At 34.1% G+C, this 24,155-nt stretch overlaps 1 protein-coding gene across 11 annotated transcripts in view; it reads left to right on the top strand.

Moving 5' to 3' along the window:
• The window catches only part of LOC117177406 (glucose transporter type 1), a 583,769-nt gene that overhangs the window by 172,183 nt on the left and 387,431 nt on the right, over positions 1–24,155 (top strand). Inside the window, exon 2 of one of the 11 annotated variants that reach the window (XM_033368060.1) lies at positions 21,271–21,330. The exons of the other annotated variants lie outside the window; for them this stretch is intronic. The gene's annotated coding sequence lies outside the window, so the exon portion shown is untranslated. The remainder of the gene's footprint in view (positions 1–21,270; positions 21,331–24,155) is intronic. 11 annotated transcript variants of the gene reach the window in all.

Below are 24,155 nucleotides of genomic sequence, written 5' to 3' on the forward strand. Positions count from 1 at the left end.
AGACTTTAAGCTTTTATTTATGTCTGGCTAGAAGTTTCTGTGATTTTTCTCGACCAGTTGCGAGCGCTCAAAGTAAGGGTCGCGTACTTTTTACGCCTAATTTATGCTTTATCAGGCCTGGCTCTGTTCGAATCAAAAACTTAATTTCTGCATGGAACGAGGTGCCGTTCACTGAAAATATAGTGTATCTCTGTGGCTTTGTATATAAAATATCCTTAAATAAGTACGATAAGAGTTTGATGTAGGATAATGATATGTGTGAGAATGAGAACTGTTTAAAAATGGAAAAAAATCTACCGTTTCACATGAAATTGTCTTCGATGCAATGTAAGAAATGAATAAATTAGTATTTTTCTTCTTGTAACAACTTTTTCTCAAGGTGTCGGTAGAGAGTCCCGATGGGTTTCGAGCAGGAAGCCTGAGGTTCGATCCCTGTGACATGCAAAATTGTCAATGTGCCTTTACCGATGTTTTGGTGGTTCGTAATCCATCTTACATTGAGTCCCTTATGCATGCACACATATTAATACCATACACGTTATGCGACCTTGTTACGGGAGTTGCCCGTTGTTAAAGTACTCATGTTACTTAAACAAAGGACGGTCGTGGGTGGACGAGGGCAACTTTTGTTTCAACGTGGGTTTAAAAAAGATTGATAGTACAATAGGTTCTATCGTGGTGCATATCTTATTTGGAATCACAATAAATCAAAATCAGATTAAACCTTATACATGTTGAGGGAAAAATTTCCTTGGTTTGAGATTAATTTTAATCTTATCAATGTATCAAAGTGTCAAAAAAATAAAATTAGGCGTTTCAGATAAAAATAATGAATCATATAATATCCGAAAAAGTGCACCGTTCAGTTATTTCTACACATGAGTAAGGCAAGTTTTTATGGGAAAGTTTTTAAAATTATAAATAGAAATTTAAAAAAGACATTTCAAAAGATTTTAACGGTCATTTTTATAATATTATATATCTATAAATGAAAATTAAAAATAAAAGGTATGTACGAATTTTCTTTCGGCTCAAACTTTAGGCTAATGATTTTACTCTGGGTGTCATGTCGACACAAATTTACAAGTGTGTATAACGGACATTCGTCCGAAAATTTCGGCAGAATGAACACTGTGAATATCAAAATCTTTCTCTTTAAACTAGTATAAAGCTCAATAATGCTTTGCGTTTATTAATTATGTATAAGCTTAGCTTTAGTTAAATTAGATACATTTAATGATTTTTTATTCGATAAATGTTATTTATACGACTAAGTTCACTTTTTTCTTTGATTTGTAAACTCCTGCTTGATCTGAATTTTCTAAATGGGTTGTCTTAAAAGATTCTAAACAAACAACATGATCAAAAACTGTTTTTGAAGACTTGCAACACTTGAAAAGATCCCAATATAATTTGAAAATTTATTTTCCACTAAGAGAGACGAATATTCTACAAAATATAGTAAATACATATTAAACTTTAAAAAATCTTATTTCATTTTTTAATGTTCAAACAATATGAAAATGAAAAAGCCCAACCTCATTGTCAGCTCTTTAGCTCCGGACTCATTGTTTTAAATGTCCCTACATGCCTGCCTAGTCTTTAAATCCTTTTACCAATAGTAGTTTCGTAGTAAAGCTTTGCAAGAAAAAGTGGTTAATCTCTCAACAATGTTCATAGAACACCGCAGTTTGCTCACCTATTTTGTGTTCCAGATAGAAACTCACATTCATGACAAATTTTTACAGTAGCTATATTGAAGTATATGATACTTTGATAAAAAAGATTATAAAATGTAATGTCGTTTATAAATTACCCAGACAAATTGCTTATACAATAGTTATGTAACTGTTAAATAACAGATTGTAGCATGTTGCATAACTGGTGAGTCACCTGTGACTCAAAATATCGTACTTTGCTCACGGTCACTTACAAACATAATCGCACGCTCAAACGCTTCGAACAATCGTACCCGCTGGGGAGTCAACCCCTACATGATGAACTTAAACCTAAGCCTATAAACATAATGTACCGCACTCTTTAGCCAACCGAGCTAATGAATCGCTTGGATCTTGTCAACAAAATCTCAGCCACGCTCTTTTCCTGAAACGACTGGGCTAATGAAGGAATAGACTTTTATTTTATTTTTTTATTTTTCCGTTTTACACATTTCATGTTGTTTCTCGAAGTCAAGGAGACCTACGTCAGGCCTCGAGTGCATGACAGAAAAAATTGTTGAGAATTTGAAGTTCCAGTATTGTCGTTCCAACATGTTACGTTTTTCTCATCCCTTTTACTGAAGTCAAGGCCAAGTGTTTCCGCAGCCTTCTCTGCTGTTTTGTACATAAACGGTCCTTTGCCCACTTCTTCGTTTTTCCTGATCATTTTAAGAAGAGGGTGTCGTCCGTTGGCGACTATATGTGATGTATCAAGAATAATCTTGTTATACAAACATTCGAGTTTCAGTATTCCGCGACCCCATTGACGACATGAGATGTAAAGTCGCCTAACAGAACACTTAAGGTGCATGCTTTTTCCATGTGTATAACATTTTGTGATCGGACATTGAGGGGAGGGATCTGAGGTCATCTTTATACCATGGAACCACTCTAAATAAACAGAGTGGTGTGTAGTGTAATAGTCAATCACATACTGAATGTAAGACGTCTACTGTCTTGCCCAGTCTATCTTTGGGCCGAGTTGATAATTTCGTATTTTGTTCTTATAATTAGCCGTTGGTTTTGATTTACGGTATGAACTCCTCAAAATTCTCGCTGCATCATACACATTACAATTGATCGTCCAGAGTTTAGACTCTTTGGAAAAATGTCAACGAAGTGCGTCGTCAAGTTGAGGCAGAGGCTTGGGCTTGAGAGAAACCTGGATGTTGATGTTTCTTCTGCCCCTAAAGCATCGCTCTTCCTCTAGTGGATTCCAGCCGGTGGTTGGGCTCAGGTTCGCCTCTCTTTATTTGTTGCCGACTTGTTCTGGGAGTTGGCACTCTGCTTATATAAGCCCTTTTCCTGAGGTCATCGGTACGGTTTCGCAGAAGTCAATAATAAAAGTGCAAGAACTCTAGGTGTTTCACAGAAAAAACTGAAGTTTCCATTGGAACCCATTTTTGGTTCCAAAGGAGCTGCAACAAAAATGAACCCCAATTGCTGAAAAAGAACCCAAAACGATAAATGAGCTCTAAATGATACCACACTTGGGATTCGAAATGATCTCAAATGTAATTGAGCCTATTCCTAAAGAACCTATTTTTCACTTTGCCCACTCGGACATTATTTTTAATTAATAACACAATATTTACCTTGAAGCACACATGTCATCGAACTCTGATGGACATAGCTTAATGAATATAATTAACTTATAATATTTATTACTGCAATTGAAATAGATATCATGAATTGATAAATATCATTTGCAGGTTATGTAGTAAATTTGTAAATATAAAGGTTTATTCATATCAGTGCTCTCAATCTTGGGAACTTTTTGAACTGCGCTTGCGACGCGCCGGCAATACGATTGGTTACTGTTGGTGGGCTGATTTCGAATATTGTCGATATTCAAATGTGATATTTATGATAAATAATGATTAGGAAATGCATTAACAGTAATTTCCTAATACTAAAATAAGAATTTTAAGTGATCGTTACAAATTAAATTAAATTTGAATTAAAAAGACGCTGTGACTTCCGAGTTCAGAGAAAGAAATCATTTTTTTAGCTCAATGATTAATCTTATCTGTCGAGTTTCTAATTTTTTTTTCGAAACTATTTGACCTAAAATAAAATCAATAAAGTTACTAAAAATAAATTAATGAATTTTTTTCCGAAGTCAAAATTAAAAACGTTTTTGCAATAAAATCACAATATTTTTTTATCTGTCACTTAAAAATTCTATTTTAGGATTAATAAATTACTTTTGAAGCATTTCCCAATTATTATTTCCCAATTATGCGCGACGCATGCACAGTTTAAAAAGTTCCCGAAATTGGGAGCACTGATTCAAATACTAAAAAAATTCGTCTTAAGACATTGTTCGATAAACTTATTATGTATGCTCACATTTATAAATAATTTATTATTAATAATATTCAATTATTAAAAAGGGAATCTTGCATTAACCCTTTTGAATTAAATTTTGTATTTCAAGAAAAAGTATATTTTCAACTTTATAAAGTAAGTATAACGAACTGTATGCATTTTGATACTGCATATGCAGTATCATTTTTCATAACTTTTAAGTGTAGGTTAAACACAGAAAATCGCCGATCCTCCATTGTACACTGAAATCGGTGTTAAGTGAGTTGCAACAAATTTGAGCTACACAGGTTCATTCGGAGAATCTAGGGGAAAAGCATAATTTAGACACCGTTTTTTCTAGTCCAGAGCAACGTGAAGTGTCGTCTACAAACTGTCAGCCACCTGTCAAGATGATTTTGTCGGGCGGTATTTGAGTGAAATAGATGTTGATAAGCAGGTAAGTTATAATAATAATTACCTAACTTTTTATTTCCTCCCATTTACCAGTGACTATTAGTGTCTTGGAATAAAAATTGTATTCGGCGTGATATAATATTCAAATCTTAGTTTAGTCAAAACCTACATGACATACACACCACCAAAGCCAGGATGTAAAAAATAAGTCGTGGCCGTCTGCATCTTAATTGATGCTTGTTTGTTTGAAGACATTTCCTCTAGATTTTCTGTATTCAGAAAAGTGAAGTTAGCTGGTGGTTGAAGTGAAAATACCTAATTGTATATGTAGACGGTCATGACTTTTTCTACACACCCCGGCTATATTTTAGTTATCGACGACCATGACTAACCTAACATTTGGAAGTTGCATTAGGAAGTTATCATTTTATTCTAAGTGACTAGTACACAATGTTAAATGAAAGAAAGTTGAAAATTAGGGAAATATTAATTCAATTAGTTTCCTTATTAACAATTATTTAGTCTAATATCGCAATGCGAATAGTTGCTTTGATAGGCAGCGCCGGATTAACCATAGGGCTAGGTGGGGCTATAGCCCCAGGCCCCTGGGCAGTCAGGGGCCCCTTTACTCCAGAAAAAATATATAAATTCTGAGTACGTTACTACAACTTCTACAAAACTTCTGAAGAAACATTTAAAACTTTTAAAAAAATTATGTAATAGTTAAATTTGTAAACTTAACTAAATAGTTTCATGGCATATGTGGAGAAGAAATCTGATAAAAGGGTAAAGGAAAATACATTTGGTCAAAATAACCACATTTTCGTATATAATTGTATACGACTCAACGTACAGACAATGCTGGGTCGAGGGCCCCTAACACATGACTGTAAAGACACATATTCCGATCGAATTTTTCAAAACTGTTAGCGGGTAAATATTCCTATACTGAAACTTAAATCTACCTGTATTTGATAGAATCTTGAATTATTAATGTTTTAAAAATGTAATCAATAATTTTTTTATTGATCCACTGTATTTATAATCAAACAATCAATACTAAGAGGTACAGTTTGATCAATGCAAAAAAATAACGTTACTAAAATGTTTGATACTTGTACCGTAAAAAATTTTCATCTTTGAGACCATTTAATTTTAATATAGTTAAAGTTTTTCAAGTATTCATTGCATGTCAAGTATTAAGTATTCATTGTAGTTACAAATTGTTCTAAAGATAATAAATAAATTATGATAAAAATAGTTTTGAGTTATTTTTCTGCACCGTCAAACATTTGGATTTTCTCTGCCCTTAAGGGGGCCCCTTCAAGATTTAGCCCCAGGCCCTGAAAAAGGTTAATCTGGCGCTGTTGATAGGTGCTCAGGTGGCTTATAGAGCGTTTCAGCACTCCACAACTCTAGGCATTGAGACAAAATTCATTCTCCAAATGATACTTTCCCCTAGATGTCCAGCTGTGCACCTACGTTCAGAGGAATACATTTGAGACTTGAAAATAGTTTCAAATGCTCATTGGGAGACCAATGAAATTTGAGCTGCAACAAATTTAACACCAGCCTTTTTCTGTGAAAATGGGTTATCTAGGTAATGAATTTTCGTTTATAATCAATAAAATCGCATTTCATTTCCAATTATTAATTGACCAATGATTTTATATCATGGTAATTTAAAGGTGGTGTAGACTTAAATAAATCACTAACTTACCAACCCGACTTTGCAAGCGGTTGGCTTGTGAATGGGCCTTGATGCTGTTGATGCTGTTCTTTTCAAGTGTGCTCTAAATAAACCCATTTAGGTCTCTACAGGTGTCTATTGGAGCTCAAGTTCCAAATGACACCAACTTTCATTTCAGCCGGAACGTGAGTGAACCCCTAGGGTTTTCTGTGTTCTCGCGCCACAGAACATATATTTTCGCCATGTAACCTTGTCATTTAGAGGTCATACAAGCATAGCAGCACTCTAGCGGGTCGTCCCTCAGTCCACTCAAGGGTATTGAGATTTTGCCGTACCATCGAATTATTGTCCCACCCATTGTCGGGAGCCCACCACATTCGACTTTTTGTACCTGCACGTAAACTATGTTTGGTGTTATCTAAAAGGTCGCTTGGTATGCCGGATAAACCGTTTAATACACCTCACCCAGGTGCCATTCTGCTTTCGGCACAGTTGTTATATTCTTGTTTGTTACGGGATTATCTTGGAAATTGTGATCTTTCTTTGCCATTGGTGCTCTCGGAGGTGCAAAACTATCACTGGTTCGTACCTTATAGTCATACCCGCCTGCCAAAAATATGACAAGGCACTTGCGAGATGGGTGCAGATATCTGTCATTGTTGGGTCGCTTCGTGTCCTTAAGACACGATAAGATAAAACGTGACTGTTAGTTTTTTTTTAAATTTAAGATTCATATATGGTAAATGTGAAATATATAAATAAATTTTGAACATTCTGATTTGGTGTGATACAAATATGTCAAAACAAAACGATAATTTCGCAGACCTATCGTGGTGATTTCGTCGTTCCCTGTGGCCACCGATATGACGATCGTGAAACGTGGCCATAGGTGATATTTACCGCGGTTCTAATGGGAGCCGGTGTCATTTTCAGATGAAAGTTGCTCCCAGTAGAACCCTGCGGCGGTTTTTTAACCTTTTTTTTAATCCTGAGACATCAAAATATCTAAAAAAATACGCATCCAACTAAAAAAATGTCCGTAATAAAAACTTTTTATTTTCGAACGCGGTTCGTTCGAGTTGGATTGTTTGTGTTGCTACGTTCGCTTGGAATAGATGTGTTAGTTACGTTCGTTTCGGTTCCTTTTGTTAATTGCATTCATTTAATTTTGTTGTGTTAGTTGTATACATTTAAGTTGGTAATATTGTTTGCGTTCGTTTGGGTTAGTGTTGCTGGTTACGTTTTTCTGGGTTGCTCTGGTTATGCTGGTTACATTTACTGGGAATGGTTTGGATGTTTTAACCAACACTGTTAATCAACCCCACGCGAACGTAACCAAAAACACTAAATGAAACGAATTCAAGGAATACAATAAACCCAAATGTACGCAACCAACACAGAAAAATCAAATGAATTAACCCGTCGTATGTGAAGGTGGGTATTTCACGCCCGCGCCAAAACGGTTTTAGTTAATAATTTTCTAAAAAGAGAAAGGTGCTTGCCGCTACCCCCACCTAAAAAAATGTATGCAATCGACTCCCATGCTTAGCGGTCTCTATCAGTGCCAGTCCCTTCTGAACAGTTACGGTGAGCAGGTCAAATCCGGCGCGGACACGTAACTTGATTTTTTTTATAATAAAATGTGTGGAGACTAATAGAATAGTCATACTTGAGCAAAAATAGTTTTGTTTAGACATATAAAGATATGTTTTTTCGACGATAAAATGTGTGAATATCAAAGCCTTCCCAGGAAACAAAAATCCATTTACTTGCATTTAAATGGGTTTTTTTGTCTTCTGAATTGCGTATCTGCAACTGGAATTCCAGATAGCCACCCATAGTTTAGAGTGAGTTTTGAATAAGAAATTAAATTTTTTAATCGGCATACATGTAGTCTATTATTATTTACAGACTTTATTTTCAGGCATTTTAATTGATTTTGCTGAACATTTTGTTTTGACATATTTGTATCACACCACATCAGAATGTTCAAAATTTATTTATATATTTCACATTTACCATATATGAATCTTAAATTAAAAAAAAACTAACAGTCACGTTTTATCTTATCGAAATTACCTTTACAAAAAATGCGGGGATTGAAATTCTAAACATTTGGATGTTTGTGATGCAAATGGATATAAGCGAAATGCGGAGTTTGTTTCTAACACGTGGACTCCCTACAGCCATTAACATGTGCACTGTATAAGTTTATTTTCACTGGCAATTTAATGTTAGGACAATTGGCAGATTTACGCTTCTTAAAAATTGCTATGTACGTATCATATTTTTACCATTGGGTGTGATCTTTTACGAACTCCATTTCATATTGAAACTCAAACCATTCATATGCACATTAATAAATCTTAGAATGCTCATAGGAATTATTTCAGGTTTGTCAGTCTCATTCGACTCTATTCACTCAGCATTTTGACGAATGTGGAATGGCAGATTTAAAGCACCGCGCACAGGTGACCGATTAAAAATGTGGCCAACCGACTGCATTTTTATTCATTCAATTTGCAGATGTCAAAACTTGTGCATTTAATTTAAAATAAATAAAGCGGAATGTTTTTTTTTTTGTTAAAACTGTATTATTATTAGCCTTCAATTTGCCGTCTTTAAGTTACGTAAATCGATGCATTCCTACCGAGTTGATTCATTTGTTGAACGAAAAATATATGAGAAAATTTATTTTTCTACCATTTTAAGATTGATATTTCAAGTTAAAGGTTTGCAACATTAGCATGCATTTTTTTGAATTTTTCGAATATCAATAGGGTGAGAAAACGGCGGGACGTCAAATACCCACCTTAACAGACAAGAGGTGCCGAAAAAAACGTTTACAGACGAAGGGTTAAATCGACTAAGCAAACTGAAATGGACGTAACCAACACCTCTAATTTCGACGAACGTAAAAGCAACACAACTAGTCCTAACTTGATGAACGTAAACAGCACAACCAGAGTACCGGAATCAAAGAAACTAGACATCCTATCCAACCCAAACGAAAGTAACTAAGGTACCAAACTAAACGAACGTGAGCAACACAACGAACCTAAACAAACCAACCCAAATCAGCCGAGCGTTTGTCTTTTTTATCTTTTGTTCAGAAGCACATTCCTAGAATATAGTCAACAATGTCATTTTCCGTCAATGTATCGCAATTTGGCGCGAATCGAACAAAATTTGCAAATAAAACTTTCGTATTTTTTAATGGAGATTCTGAATCTGCAATAAAAAATATTGTTTCCCATTACAATTTTTAACTCCCTCCCCCCTCTCTTGCCCTCAGAGAGTGGGGTAAATTTTTGCGGAGTCGCTTTGCTTCCTTGAAAATTAGAAGTTCTTATAACAGAAATTTTGTTCCTTGCATGTGTATTTCTTGAACGTACCACCATGTCGCCGGGAGCGAGTGCAATTTTCTAAAATGAAACCCGTTCCCGGTGTACTCCTACGGCTGTCCTTTTTACAAAATAACGTTCATCTAAATATCGTCAATTGAAGATCAAACAATAGGTTACTCTTGACCTGAAGTGTTTCTTAATGAAGGCCAGCAAAGTACGAAACAAAAATTAATCAGTTCCGAGAAATAGTATGTGGAAGTTGACTATCTTAAAGTGACAGGAACCTAAAATTGAAAAAGCATCTATCGCGGATTATGATATGAAGTGAAATTTTTTAGTCTAAACAATCAATAAAAACTTACTCTCGAAATATTAAAATTCTTAATTAAGAGAAAATGAGTTTCGTTAAAAAAAGTTAATCAATTCTGAGTAAATCATTCAAGAATTTCAAAGTTTAAATTTCATGGGTTTTAAAAATCGTTTTTGGATAGCGACTAAAAATATATTCCTAATTAAAAAAAAGCAACATGAAAACTTGATCGCGCGATATAGGGAGACTGGAAAATAATAAAAAAAGTTCTCATACATACAAAAAAATTCTTCTCTGAAAGAAAGGAACGTAAGCAGCTTGAGTTTCATCACGATATTTTTTGCTTTTATTATTTATCTACATTGTTAAATACGTTTTTGACAATACCGTACTTTTACTATACTTTTACATAGTAAATTTACATACTGTCGTCAAATTGTGCAAGGTATGACGTGCTTATCTGTATTGTAATAGCAAATCAAAAACACTTTTTAATCGTGGAAGAACCAGTAAAATACACTGCTCTAAAAATGTTTTTCAAGCGTTAATTAATTGCATGTAAGTTTAAAAGCTTTTCAGAGGATTGCTGTTAAAAATGTTACGTGCGTAAGCTAGAAATCGGCTGAGAAATATTACGAACATGGTTACGAATATAATGTATTATTACACTATTAACACAATATTCCGCTAAAAATGTTTTCATATTGGAAAAATCTATTATTATTTAGTATGCCAACAATCTCTAAATACATAAATACGATCAATCAGTTGTGGGCAGTTCTTTGAACATGCGTAAATTTTCTTATTACGGGTCGAGAAAACATTTGTTTTGGACAGTATTCTCATATGAAATAGAATGCCCCTTATATAAACGTAAATACTTTGAACTTCGTACAGTGTATTGTGATAAACGAAACGGATGCAGTAATGATTCACTACACATGCTAGATTACTGCTACTTTCGGAATACTGACACTTTTACGTATAATGACTTTGCTATCATCGCTCTAATCATCTAATCATGCAATAAAAGTTTGATTTCAGTCGAGGAAGATTTAAAAATAATGTTTTCTACAAATACTTAAAGTATTTTATTATCACAAATACGAAAAAAAAGTCTTAGAAAGAAAAGTTAGGCATACTGTTAAGAACCACGATGCTATTAATGATACTGTATTGTTTAACTTTTATTTTTAGTTGAACTTTTTTCATGGCACCTTTTAAATACTACGAGATTTTTATTAATTACGCCTTGTTTTGTGGGCGAAAGTATTTCCTGCGACTGACTGTATCCCATTTGCAACGAAACATATTGTAATGGTTGAATGCATGACAAAATAAGTTAGCATTGCTGTATAAACCCTGAAGTCATATATAGAGAATCGTTTTACTGACAAAGTGAATAATCATTTAATCAATATAAAAAACCAATATAAAAAATTGTTGGGGAAACTATTGTGGAAAAACGTTCTAAATAAGATTCAAACATGTTGAAAAGAAGCGTTTTACATTTTCATTTGATATTCAACCCAGTTTTCGTTCAGAAAAGTTTGGAAAAAACCCAACATTAAAAAAAAAATGTTTTTGCAAAATGTATTTCCTCAAAACTGTGCCTTATCCTGAATTATTTAAAAAATACATCCTAATATAATAAAAATCACCAAAGATAGGAAAGTTCAGAATAGAAGGACCACAATTTATTAACAATATATGAAATTTGTGGGTGATTCTGAACCAATCTATTTATATTATTACATTTTTCAAAAAGGAAAAGAAATATTGCAAAACATTTCAATGCATTTCTAAAGTTGCTCATATTTAACACATTCTTTTTCAAAACTTTAAAAAAAAATCTTTATTTAAGATCAAAGAAAGAAATCCATTTTTGAAAGAATAATTTTATGCAAAATGAGCATGAAGAAGATTTAAAATTAAGAACTAGACTTTCAAAATATCTCACTTTTCAGCTCATTAGAGACAAAAAAATAACAAATAAAGAAAGAGGGAGAAAAACGGAAAAAGTCTATTGATATTTATTAAAAGTTGATTAAGTCTAATATAATAAATATCTTTAGTGAGAAAATGATTTTAAAAATGTTAATATTCTGTATTTGTTTCCTTTTAAATATACACTGTTCACAGTTGGAAACTTCCACTACATGTACTGAAAATTCGTTTTCGAAACGTAAGGTAACGCTACAATACATAATGTTGTAGGTTCCAAATGTTGGCATTGATATGGTACCGCACATGTATTGGAATTTTACAATACAAGTCTAGTAGCCAGTATCACTTCTGTATCATACTTATGGCTGGATGTCTCGACATACCAGGAATTCACAAGATTCAAAGAATTAATGTAATATATAAGTTTGTTATAAGGACAACCGCAGGATTTCACCGACAGCGGGTACTAATCTGAAAAACTGCACCCGATCCCAGCGAAATTGCGGTAAAATTTCAGCCACAACCACGCCTCACACGTCTGAAATCGGTGGTTACAGTCTGTAGCGGAATCAATACGACGATCCGGCAAAAGTATCGTGCATCCTGAGGACACGGAGCGACCCAAGGAGGACCGCCTTCTGCATTTTCCCCGAAAGTGTTTAAGCATATTGTTCACACGCAGGGATGATTTTCTGGCTACTAACCAGTGAAAGCTTGGCACCTCCAAGAGCGCCGATGATAAGGACGATTAGTTCAACAGCATATTCCGGGTACAATCGTCGCAACTCCCTTCTAAGGGAGTTTCTCCTTGGCTATGATGTTTTTGTCAGCTGATGCCGAAAATTCGATAACGAACATGGTTCGCTTCTCGAAGTCAAGAAGAACCATTTCAGGCCTCAAGTGTTCAACAGAAACAATGGTCGAGAATGTAAAGTTCCAGTATATGCGGTACTTCTCATTCTCTACCATTGACTCTATTTCCCTAGGAGCGTTTAGCGGAGCGATATTAAGCTTAATGTCGTAAGAGTGATAGAGATGGTAATAAAGCACTCTTAGTGTCGCACTGTGCCTTTGGATATAGGAAATGACACTGTCTTGAAATGTCAAAATGAAACCGTTCGTGCCAGAATTCAATCCGATTGATTTAAGGAAAGCAAAAGTTGGCTCACATGACATTGACTGATCCTCCACATTCCTGTGGAAGATGTCTTGCATCCTCTTATCGAGGAGGAGTTCACGGAAGTTTTTCTCTTGTACTTTCTTAATCCGATCTTCCAGGAGTGTATACTTGAGATAGATAAGATTATTTGTATTTTCCTCACCCCTGATACTGAATTTAAGCACGAGTGTTTCAGCAGCCTTCTCCGCGGCTTTCTATAGAAACGCTCCTTTGCCCACTTCTTCGTTCTTGCTGACTATTTTAAGAAGAGAGTCTCTTCCATTTGCGACTTTATGTGCTGTACCAAGAATAATCATGTTGTGAAGACATTCAAGATTCAATATCCCGCGACCACCTTGACGGCGTGAGATGTAGAGTCGCGGAACAGAAGACTGAAGAGGCATGCTTTTGTTCATGTGCATAATCTTTCATGTCCCGATATGAAGGGATCTGAACTCGTTCGTCGTCCATGGATCCCAGTCGGCCATGCATAACGCCGCCATTTTGTAAAATTTTGACTTGGTTTTTTGCAATGTTGTTTAAAAGTACTTAAAAATAAAAGTGAAAGATCATGGATGTATATCGTTTCTCTCTTAACAAAAAGAAATCTTGAAGAACCTTTATTCCGGGCGTTTTATGAGGTGACCCTCTTGAGCTTTCCAAACAATGGATGATAAGTCTATAGGAGGTCGAATCAAAAGCTTTCCAGTAATCAATCCAGACCATCAATAGGTCGCTAGAGGTGTCTGCATCTATCTGTCATGCATCTGTCTGCATGGATAGCTGTGAATATCTTATACAGTGTGTTCAGACAAGTGATTGGCTTGTAATTATTCGGGTCATCTAAGTTGCCCATTTTTGGCAGGAGTACTGTGCGCCCTTTTACCAAACACTTCGGGATTGGCTCTTCCAACTTTAAATATGACGTGAAAATACAGGCCAAATGCTGATGGGTTAAAGGAAGTGGCTAACACCAGAAGGTCTTGATACCATCTGGCCACGGAGCGGAGTAGTTTGTCATACCTCTTAATACTACTTTTTTACCTCCTCGGTAGTGACGGGTGGGCGTTCTTCTTCAGGTGTTATGAGGGCATCACAGAGCTCCTTGAAGCTATTTATGTTCTCTGGGTCTTCGTCCAGTATATGGTCAGAGAGAAACTGTTGGGTTTCTCACACACTGAGTTCGGGACGCGTAATATCTTGCGCAGCCTATCTTTATGGCGAGTTGATGCTTTCGTCTTTTCGTCTTATGGTCAGCCGTTGGTTTTGTTTTACGGTTCGCATCGGCCAAAGCTCTCGCTGCATTATATACGCAACAATTGATATTCGAGAGGTCGGATTCTTCGGAAAAATTTCCACGAAGCTCGTCATTCATTTCAGCCAGATCTTTAGGATTGAGAGAAACCTGGATGTTGATGTTTCTCCGGGTCATGAAACATCGCTCTTCGTTTATTGGATGCCTGCCCGCGGTTGGTCTTAGTGTCGCCTCTCTTTCTTTATTGTCGGCTTGTTCTAGCTGTGGTAGAGTAGGCGTTCCGCTTACATAGCCCCTTTTTTGGAGTAGTTCGGCATGGTTTCGTAGACTTTGAAGCGAAAAGTCCGATAGCTCTGGGTGTTTCTCGCACCACAGAGCATGCAGTCATGCCATGTAACCCCGTTCAGGGTCCACACTCGCATCGTTGCATTCTTGTAAGTCGTGATTTTGTCTCTCCGTTCACCTAAAAGTTCCGAGATTCCGCCTATCAATCACATTGACTCTATCTTCATTAGCTCCCCCAGCTCTAGAGTGTTCGGCATTGTTGATCGACCTATTGTCGGGAGCCCTGCGTGTTCTATTGCTTTGAGCCCCGCATGCAAGGATAAGGCTGGGTACTCTGAGTTCGCCCGATATCCCTGAGTCACAGTTCTAGGCACCTCACCCAGGTGCCATTTAGCTTTCAGTACGGTTTTCACACCTTCGAGTGGGGGTTAATTCCTTCGGGACCACCTCTGAACAATTGTCCGCGACTGCGTATTAATTTTTATAACCATATTCAGCAGAAACCCTTGGTACAGGGACACTCTATCCTCAACCCGAGGACGGAAGGCCGAGAACAAAGTGAATGAAAGAGAGAGTTTGTTGTAATGCATGCAATTCAAGAAAATGGTGGAATATCGTCAAATTCAATGAGTTCATGAAATTCAATACAATCACGGAATACGTTGAATGTTTGGAATTCATGGACTTCCACGAATTCCTTGAATTCCATTAATTCCTTGAACTGATTCAATTCCATGAATTCTGGACATTTCCTGAATACCGTAAATTCCGTGAATTCTGTGAACCTAGCGAATTCCAAGATTTCTGTGAAATCCACTATTTATGTGCTTTCTATTAATTCCTTGTATTCCATGCATTCCTTGAGTTTTATTATTTGCTTGAATTCCATTTATTCCGTGGATTTCACGAATAACATCAATTTCGCGAGTTCCTTTAATTCCATGAATTCCACGAATTGCATGATTTTAATGAATTTCTTGAATATCATGAATTCTGTGAATTTCTTGAATTCTACAAATTCCATGAATTCCATAAATTTCGGGTGTTCCTCGAAAACCATGAATTCTACGAATTTTGTGACTTTTGTGAATTTCATGAATTCCGTAAATAACATTAACTCCGTGATGTTATTTTGCGCAATTTCCGTCTTACAAACGCTCTAATACATGTATTGGAATGCTGGGCGGTTACTTCAGGATTTACGACACTTACAATTAGTAGCGTCAACGAAGCATGTTAGTTAGAAGTCCTCAAGAACAGGTGCGATTTGGATTTTTTTTATATTATTTAAAATCAGAAACCTTTTGGAGGAAACAAACAAGTATTTCTATTGTTTAAACAATTGTAATGATATTCAAGTGTAAAAAATGTTTTATACTATATTCATCAAAAACTTTTTAAAAAACAGATATTTATATTTTTCATTCATATTGCAGTCATAAATAGCTAACAATTAAATCAAAATACAGTAACAATTTTTCGAATAATTACTAATCATTTCTTGTATATAATAATGCAGTGACATAAAATTAATACACATAACACAATTAGAAATGTCTTTATTTATTTAGTATTTAAACAATTAATGGTATGAAATTTAATATTCTATATCAGCCATTACTGAAAATATAATGAAATTAAAATAAATAAAACTTTATGAAGACTTATTTATCAGTTTTTTAAAATTATTTTATTAAATGTAAATAATTCATTGCTTTACTTACATGTACAAAAAATAGAATATTTAATTTTTATTAATATTCTGCGTAACAGAGATAATATTAATCGTAGACGATTAATCGCAATGGATAATAACAATACCACGCTTGTTTATTATGCGAGTTAAACACATACATTACCTTTTTCATTACCACGCCACGTGGACATTTTATCTATTTTTACTGTCTCTAACAACTTATTACCTTCTTTTCCCTAAATATCCACAACCAACTCTGAAACTATCGATTTCCAAAATTACTTTCCCATGGTCTCTTTTCATGATAATATCTTGAAGAGATTAAAATTATTTATAATTAATTATTTCAGAGCTTTAGTAATAACTAATACCCTTGCGAAAAAATATTATAGGGGATTCAAAAGTATTCAGAATGGGCTGACCAAAGACACATGGAAAATATAAATGTGAAAAATAATTTTTTGAAATTAAAAAAAAAATCAAAATAAATTTGTACAGAACTTTCTTATTCTCAAAAAAGAATAACTTTGTACTAAATAATTTAATTGTTAGCCGAAAACATGAATTTTCAACCGAGAAGATTAATTTTTTTGGAGAAAATAGCGAATTTAAAAAAAAAAAATTTTTAAACAGTCTATTAGATTTTCAACTATAAAAAATAAATTTTCGGCCAAATAATTGCATTTTCTTTGGAGAAAGATAAATTTCACCAAAAAATGAAATACTATAATTTTCAATAAAAAAATTTATTTTTTACAAAAAAGCCGGATGTTTAAAAAATAGTTAAAGTTTTAATAAAATAGCTGAATTTTTAACTAAAGTGATGAATCTTCACCTGAAATAGTTTAATTTTTATTTAAAAAATAAAAAATCAAACAAAGGTCAAGGACTTTAAACAAATTAAAATTGTCAACCAAAGATATCAGTTTTCAACTAAATCCATGCACCAAACAATACATTTTTAACAAAGTACTTCAACTTTTAACCCAATAGTGGAATTTTCGACCAAAATGATTTATTTGATACCTTAAAAGATGAATTTTTAACAAAATATAACGCAATAGTATGCCAAACACGTACATATTTCTTGATCCAAACTGTAAATTTTTAAGATGTAAATATATAATTATTAATATACAATTTACTTCAGCAATTTTTTTGTTTTTGAAATTACTATATAAAGTGATTTTCTGAAAAAATGGGAGCAAAACTTAATTTTTCAAATAAATATAAATATTATTTAAACAATATAAATAATTGTTTGCCCCCTCTAAAAGGTTTCTGATTTTAAATAATATAAAAAAACAAAATAATAAATTATCGAAATCATGTTGTTGAGGACTTCCAAATTTTGCCTGTTTTATGTATTCATTGATTATCCTAAATACATGTATTGCAATTTCGCCAGTCCAACAACATGTTTGCAATTTTACCTCAGGCTTGAATTGCAGACGTCTTGTAGAAGTGTTGTAGAATTCTAAACATGTTTAACAGTGTAGCATTGAGTATCTTAAGAACTAACTGTTGAAATATTTTGTATCCCAAACCTCCTAATTTTTAAAATGTTTTAAATTGATTTTTTCTTTATTTGCAATGAAAATATTATTATATATTAATCTCGGAATATTTTATATTTTAATTTTAACTGAAAATCTTCGTATTACTTTTTCTATAGCCTTCGTTACTTTTCTTGGGACATTCATATTTTCTTTGTGGTTGGTTCTTCGGAATGTAGGTTCTCTTGAATCTATGTCAGAGTGAAGCTACTTATTTAGGGATAACCTTGAAAATACTATTCTCTCTTAACATTTTTTATGATTTGACTTCATCCAATAATTTATTGTAATATCTGAGAGCTCCTTTTTTGAAACTCACTGTCATTTAAAAAAAAAGATCTTTGTTTTTAATTTTTAAGGTTCATTAATATTCTAATTTTGCCAAAATTTGCATAATGGACACATTAAATATGTTTCACGTAATGTTTTTAAAATTTTCTTTGTTGTTACCTAACTGAAAATGGATGGCGTGTAAGTAGGTTATAGATTTTCATATTAATATTGAATTAAAAATTTTTAAAACAAATTTCTCTTACCTAATACTTATTAAAAATAAGTGTATCAATAAGATTAAACTAAAATTGCTTTAAAATTTATAATTTTTATATATATTACTTCTTACTATTATCATTAATTATTAAAATGAGATTATGATATCTTTTTGAGATATCTGTTTTTTAATATTATTGAAATAAAGGCATGCACACGGAAAATCTAAAGGTCATGTTTCAGGCGACGAATGGAGACTGGGTGTTTGGAATTCTAGGGGAGTAAATGATCTCAAGGTAAAAGAATTGCGTGATACTATGGACGTGAAGAAACTAGATGTTTTATGTGTGCCCGAAACAAAGAAAAAAGGATGCGAAACTAAAGACATAAAAAACGGCGTGTTGAAAGGCGGATTTGAAATATGGTCAGGAGTAGACTGTGAATCTCATGTTAAACAAGGATTAGGTCTGATTTTGAATGAAAGAGCAAAGCAGCATCTCGGAGACCATGGTTTCTTGTCTCCCAGACTGCTGTGGGCTAGAATCAAAGTATGAATCAGAAGACTCTTTATCATAGCATGCTACGCGCCGGTTGATAGTAATCCTAGAGAAGTAAAAGATGCCTTCTGGGACACTTTAAATGACACAATAAACATTTGCTTACATGGGGAAAGAATAATTCTACTAGGAGGCATGAAAGGTTGGGTGGGCATCCAAAATCAGGATACAGAAAGAGTATTAGGTAATTTTGTGGATCCAAGAACAAACTATAACGGAGATAAATTAGTTGGTCTATGCTCAGAAAGGGGTCTGTTTATTACAAATACTTGGTTTAGGCATAAAATGATCCACATGTACACCTGGTCTAAAGGAAATAGCCGCAGTATAATTGACTTTGTTGCTGCGGATGAAAGACTAAGGGAGTTATTCAAAGATACAAGAGTCCTGAGGGGTCCTGAATGCAATAATGATCATTACCTTCTGATCTCAAAAATTAACTTAGATCGGGGATGGAGAAAAAAGAGAACCAAGAAAGCAAAAAAAACGCGAACAAAATTAAGAACCTACAGAAACCGGATGTGCGAATAGATTTCCAAAATAATATAATCGAAAGCATAGATAGGGCAACATGGGAGGACCGTATAAAAAACAAAGATATAGAGGGCGCCTGGACAATGTTACGGGATATCCTTGTTAGATGTACGATCGAAGTGTGTGGTACGGCAGTTGTAGGAAGAATTTCTGATGATGCGTGGTGGAATGATGATATTCAGGCTGCCCAAAAAGCGAAAAGAGAAGTGTACAAGAGAACTTTGAACATCGCAGGTCTTCGCAATGAGGAAAGAAGTAGACGTAGAAATAATTATAAACGCGAAAACAGGATACTTAAACGATTAGTTAAAGAAAGTAAAGATACAATTAAAGCAGAAGAAGAGATAAAAATACAAATTGACTTTGAAGGAAGCAGGAAACTACTTTATAAAAAAATGAAAGGAAGCAAAAGTACAGAAATTGTCAACATGAGAAATAGTAGGGGGGAAATGGTATATGATGCAGACGGAATACCAGAGGCTTTCTGGGACTATTTTAGGAGACAATTCGGAAATGAAGATATAGGACACCACAACTGCGATGTTGAACACGATGCGACGGAAAACTCAATTGAAAAAGTCTGTGTCACTGAAGTTAGGGATATAATTAAGAACTTGAAAAACGGTAAGGCTGCCGGGCTAGACGGTATTAACGCTGAAATGCTTAAACACGGTGGCGCGTGCATACCACATAGACTGTGCGAATTGATAAATTTAGGGTCCGAGATGGGAGACTTCCCAGACGATTGGAAAGAAGCTAAGGAGTAACAGCTTTATTAATGTGATATTGAAAATTATAAACATTTTTATCAATAATGAATTGAATTTTGTGTATTCGACAGTCATGAAGTTGATTGAAAATCATAAGAAATTATAAGAATAAAATATTTTCTATCGGTAACAACAAATATTATGTATGAAATAAAAAATTTGAAAAATATATTGAAATATATATTTAATAATTATAATTAAATTCACAGATTTTCATAACATTTTTATTACATTATTACGCTTAATTTATTTACTACATGATATTGTGAAGAAAATCATTTTTTTTCCAACGAACAGTACCACTTTTCCAATGGTTTGATCATTTTTGTTACTAAACAATAATAATTGAGAGTTTCTTAAACATTTTTTAGAGGAATATTACTATTAGCGTCTCTATGACTTGATTTAGGACGAAACAGCATTTATTTTTGTTAGAAAATGTGAACTGTTTTAATTTATCATATTTATTGGAGAATAAGAACAGCCAAATGTATGAAAAATAATTGACTACTCTCTAAATCTGAATCAGTGAAATTTCACTAATTCAAATAGCTATAAATGGGTTACTGACAATCAGTGATAGGTTACTTATTGATTCAGTGAAATAACCATTTTTGAGGGTTGGCAGCCCTGCACCATGTCAATTAAGCAATCATAATAAAATAATATTTTAGTACATTCAATCAAAGAATCATAGTAAAAACTCAAAACCCATCAATATGATCAAATATTTAAAAGGTGAAAAGTTCCTATACTTTTAAATGACAAACAACCTCACATACTAATTTAATTTCAAGATTGAGCTGTCTTGTATAAACCAGTTTAGTATTTTCTATATGAGTTAGAGTATATTTATCCCGCATTTAATTAAGCAGACTTAAATCCCGAAAACTAAAAAATTGATTTCATTAAGGAATAATTTTTCTTGCTACTTTAGTAAAAGACTAACAACGACGCTTAACTTAACAATGTAGAGGTTATGCTTCACATTATTTACTCTGGTGTTACTGAACTGATTAGTGAATAAGTCCGAAATCACTGATTAATCAGTGAAATGTCTAACTACTATTTAAATCAGTAAATTTTTCACTGATTCATATTCGGAGAGTACTCATCTCGAATTTCTAAACGATTAGACAATTGGGTATAAAACTAGTACTATTATTGTTAATATAAACTTATTTCCTGATGAATATTAAATTGAATCTTGAACTCACTATTTTTATTTTTCAGTATATTTGGATTAATTAAGATGCTGAACGACTTCTTTTTTAATCTTCGCTCAATAAAGAGGTAAAAAGATATTTTTATTGAAATCATCAAGTTTCACTCTCAAGATATCATAATGATCTGTCCATTCGGATCAATTTGATCGTATTTTTTGGTTCATTTGTCAGAGTAAACAAAATCGCCGCCAATTTTTGGTACTGGTATTATAACGAAATAACCTAGAAATGGTATCTGACAGTCAACGCTTAGAAAACATAAGAATCTTGCATATGAGCTAAAGTACTCTAAGAACGCCAGCCATATTTGTTTGAGTTCATACATGATCCCGAATCAGATCATTATGATCTCAAAAGTCGATCATTAATTCCGGCCGATCAAAATGCTCTTGAATTTGATATCATTTTTGTTGCATTTCAAGATTACATTGATTTCGGTATCATTTTGAACAGTTTTATTTGCTGTGAATGTATATTGAACTCTTCAAAAATCGTTTCAAACATTTAATGACACATAATGTTAAAAAAAGTAATTATTCAATTAATTGTCTTGGATATAAAAAGATATTGGACCTTGAACTATTGAGAAAGTGCTTATGATTTTGATCGAAGAAGTCCTAACGCATTCCGTTCGCTCAATTGGTTAGGGCATTAGGCGTTTGGTAAATATTCAGTGCTTGCGTGCGACCTCGGGTTCGTTTCTTAGTACTTGCGGACTTTTCAGTGCACTATGCTTCAGCCCATTATCAAAATAGAATATTATGTACCGCGGAGTCAAGCTTGGCCGAGAACGCACTTGATTCCATGGTGCATTCTGCATACCAGCGATTCCTAAACTTTTTTCGCTCTTTCTGGGGAGCGGTAGGGCCACTAACCTCCAATTTTTTTCATAATACTTAAACCCAAGGAGGGCACTTGATAGCCTGTGAAGCGGGCATGTGCTGGCTTGTCGCGCTTGACCTATCCATTATAAGAAAATTAGAGCCGATTAGGAAAAATGTAAAATTTAGTAAAATATTCATTAGCGAATTTTAAAAGGCAGCGTTAGATTTTCTGGATTATGACGAGAACATTAGAGGAAGATAGAAAGAAATCGGTTAATAACTTCAAAAGTTATTGCACTTTTGGTACGCTGCAAAGTAGTCCAGTAATGTATTTTCTTGGACAAATTTAGTGAAAATATTAACCGATTTTTATGAACTTTTTTTCCATATTTCTAAAATTATGTCACGAAATTGATTCAGCTCATTTAAATTTAATTGTGTCATACCTTTATAACTGCAGTTATTGTAACAGGTCTTAATCTCAGAATAATGAAAGGCATTCATGCTAGGTTAACAAAAGTAGACCCATGCTCACAGCGGGGACCCTGCCTTGGAGCCTACCGAGCTACTTGGCCCGGGGTAGCCACCGGGTAGCGGCCGGGTAGCCACCCTACCAGGGTAGCAGTTTGGAAATCGTTGCTGCATACGATATTTTGTGCAAAGGATGTTTGGGGTCGATGTATTATACTTACTAAAGCATTCAACTCGATTCGACTCGACGCTTTGCGCATGCGCTACAAAACAGATTCCGGTTCTTGGCGCAAGAGGGCATGCGTACCGAATGGCAATGTTGACTTTGCCGTCCATGTACGGCAATATCTACCACCCTAGCAATCGCCCATTAGAGCCTATGCTACCAACCTTCCCGGAATGACACGGAAAACGTGCCTCCTTTGCACAAAATTCTATTAATAATATGTCTAAAAAATAACTGCGAATATCCTTGATATTTATATCACAGATATTATTTTATTTCTTCTGATAAATAACAAAACTTATTTTTATTCATCCATATTGGTGTGAGATTATAGCGAACCTGCTTTGATGCCACAAGTCCTACAGTAGTAGTTTGAGCTTTAAAAGAGGGTCTAATTTATCTTAAATACAGACCCTACTTTGCCACTAAACGTGGAAAAACGGCCGATTTCGGACACTTTTAGTGTCAAAGTAGAGTCTAAATTACATTGAAAGGGCTGCTTCTTTAGAACCTACTTTACAGCTACCAGACCCTACGAAGTTAGGCGATACGGCTTCAAAGTAGGGGGTAAATTTCGACCCAGGATAGTGCGCTTTAAACCTCAGCTTTACTGTGCGAAATTAGTGCGAAATTATATATCTTACAATGTACTTTTTCCCGATCAGAAGATTTCACTTTGTTTACAATGTTTACTTAGAATGTGCGCTGTAAAACTGAAATTGTCATATCGATCACGTTTTTGGACAACATTTTTAGACTGCTATAACTAACTGACAAAAAGGCACATTAATCTGGATGGTCGCGATTAATTCCTCTTCATAAGACGAACGAACTTAAAAGATGAGAACTAAACAAAATTTAACGGCGCAAATTTCGTAGAACAAAATAGTACAGAATTGAATAATTAATAAAAGTTGGTCACATGTTTTCATGGTCATGTAACTATTTGTAGAATGATAGCACACATGTCAAATTTGTAGGTTTATTTCACGTATGTACCTTATATTTTTTCCAATTATTGATACATCAAAATATTTTATAGCACTCCTACAACAATTTGAAGATGTTTGAGAATTAACTGAGTCACAAGGCTATTTTTAAATTTTTCATTTTCTAATGACTCCCTGACTTCACAGATAGCTCACAAATTTTACGAAACCTATGGAACATTTTTTTTTATCGTACCTGCCACTAAAAACGTTCATATTATAGTTAAAATATTGATATAAATGAGACGAAAACGTGAAAAAAGCCGGTTACAATAGAGCGACCTGCTCTAATAATGATGCATAATATTCACCAGTGATTGTTTTACCCTTTTCCAAGTAGTCAATAAGTATAATTCCACGTGCATCCCAAAAAACTGTAGCC

This window comes from Belonocnema kinseyi, chromosome 7, assembly GCF_010883055.1.
Source record: "Belonocnema kinseyi isolate 2016_QV_RU_SX_M_011 chromosome 7, B_treatae_v1, whole genome shotgun sequence".
Lineage (NCBI taxonomy): Eukaryota > Metazoa > Arthropoda > Insecta > Hymenoptera > Cynipidae > Belonocnema > Belonocnema kinseyi.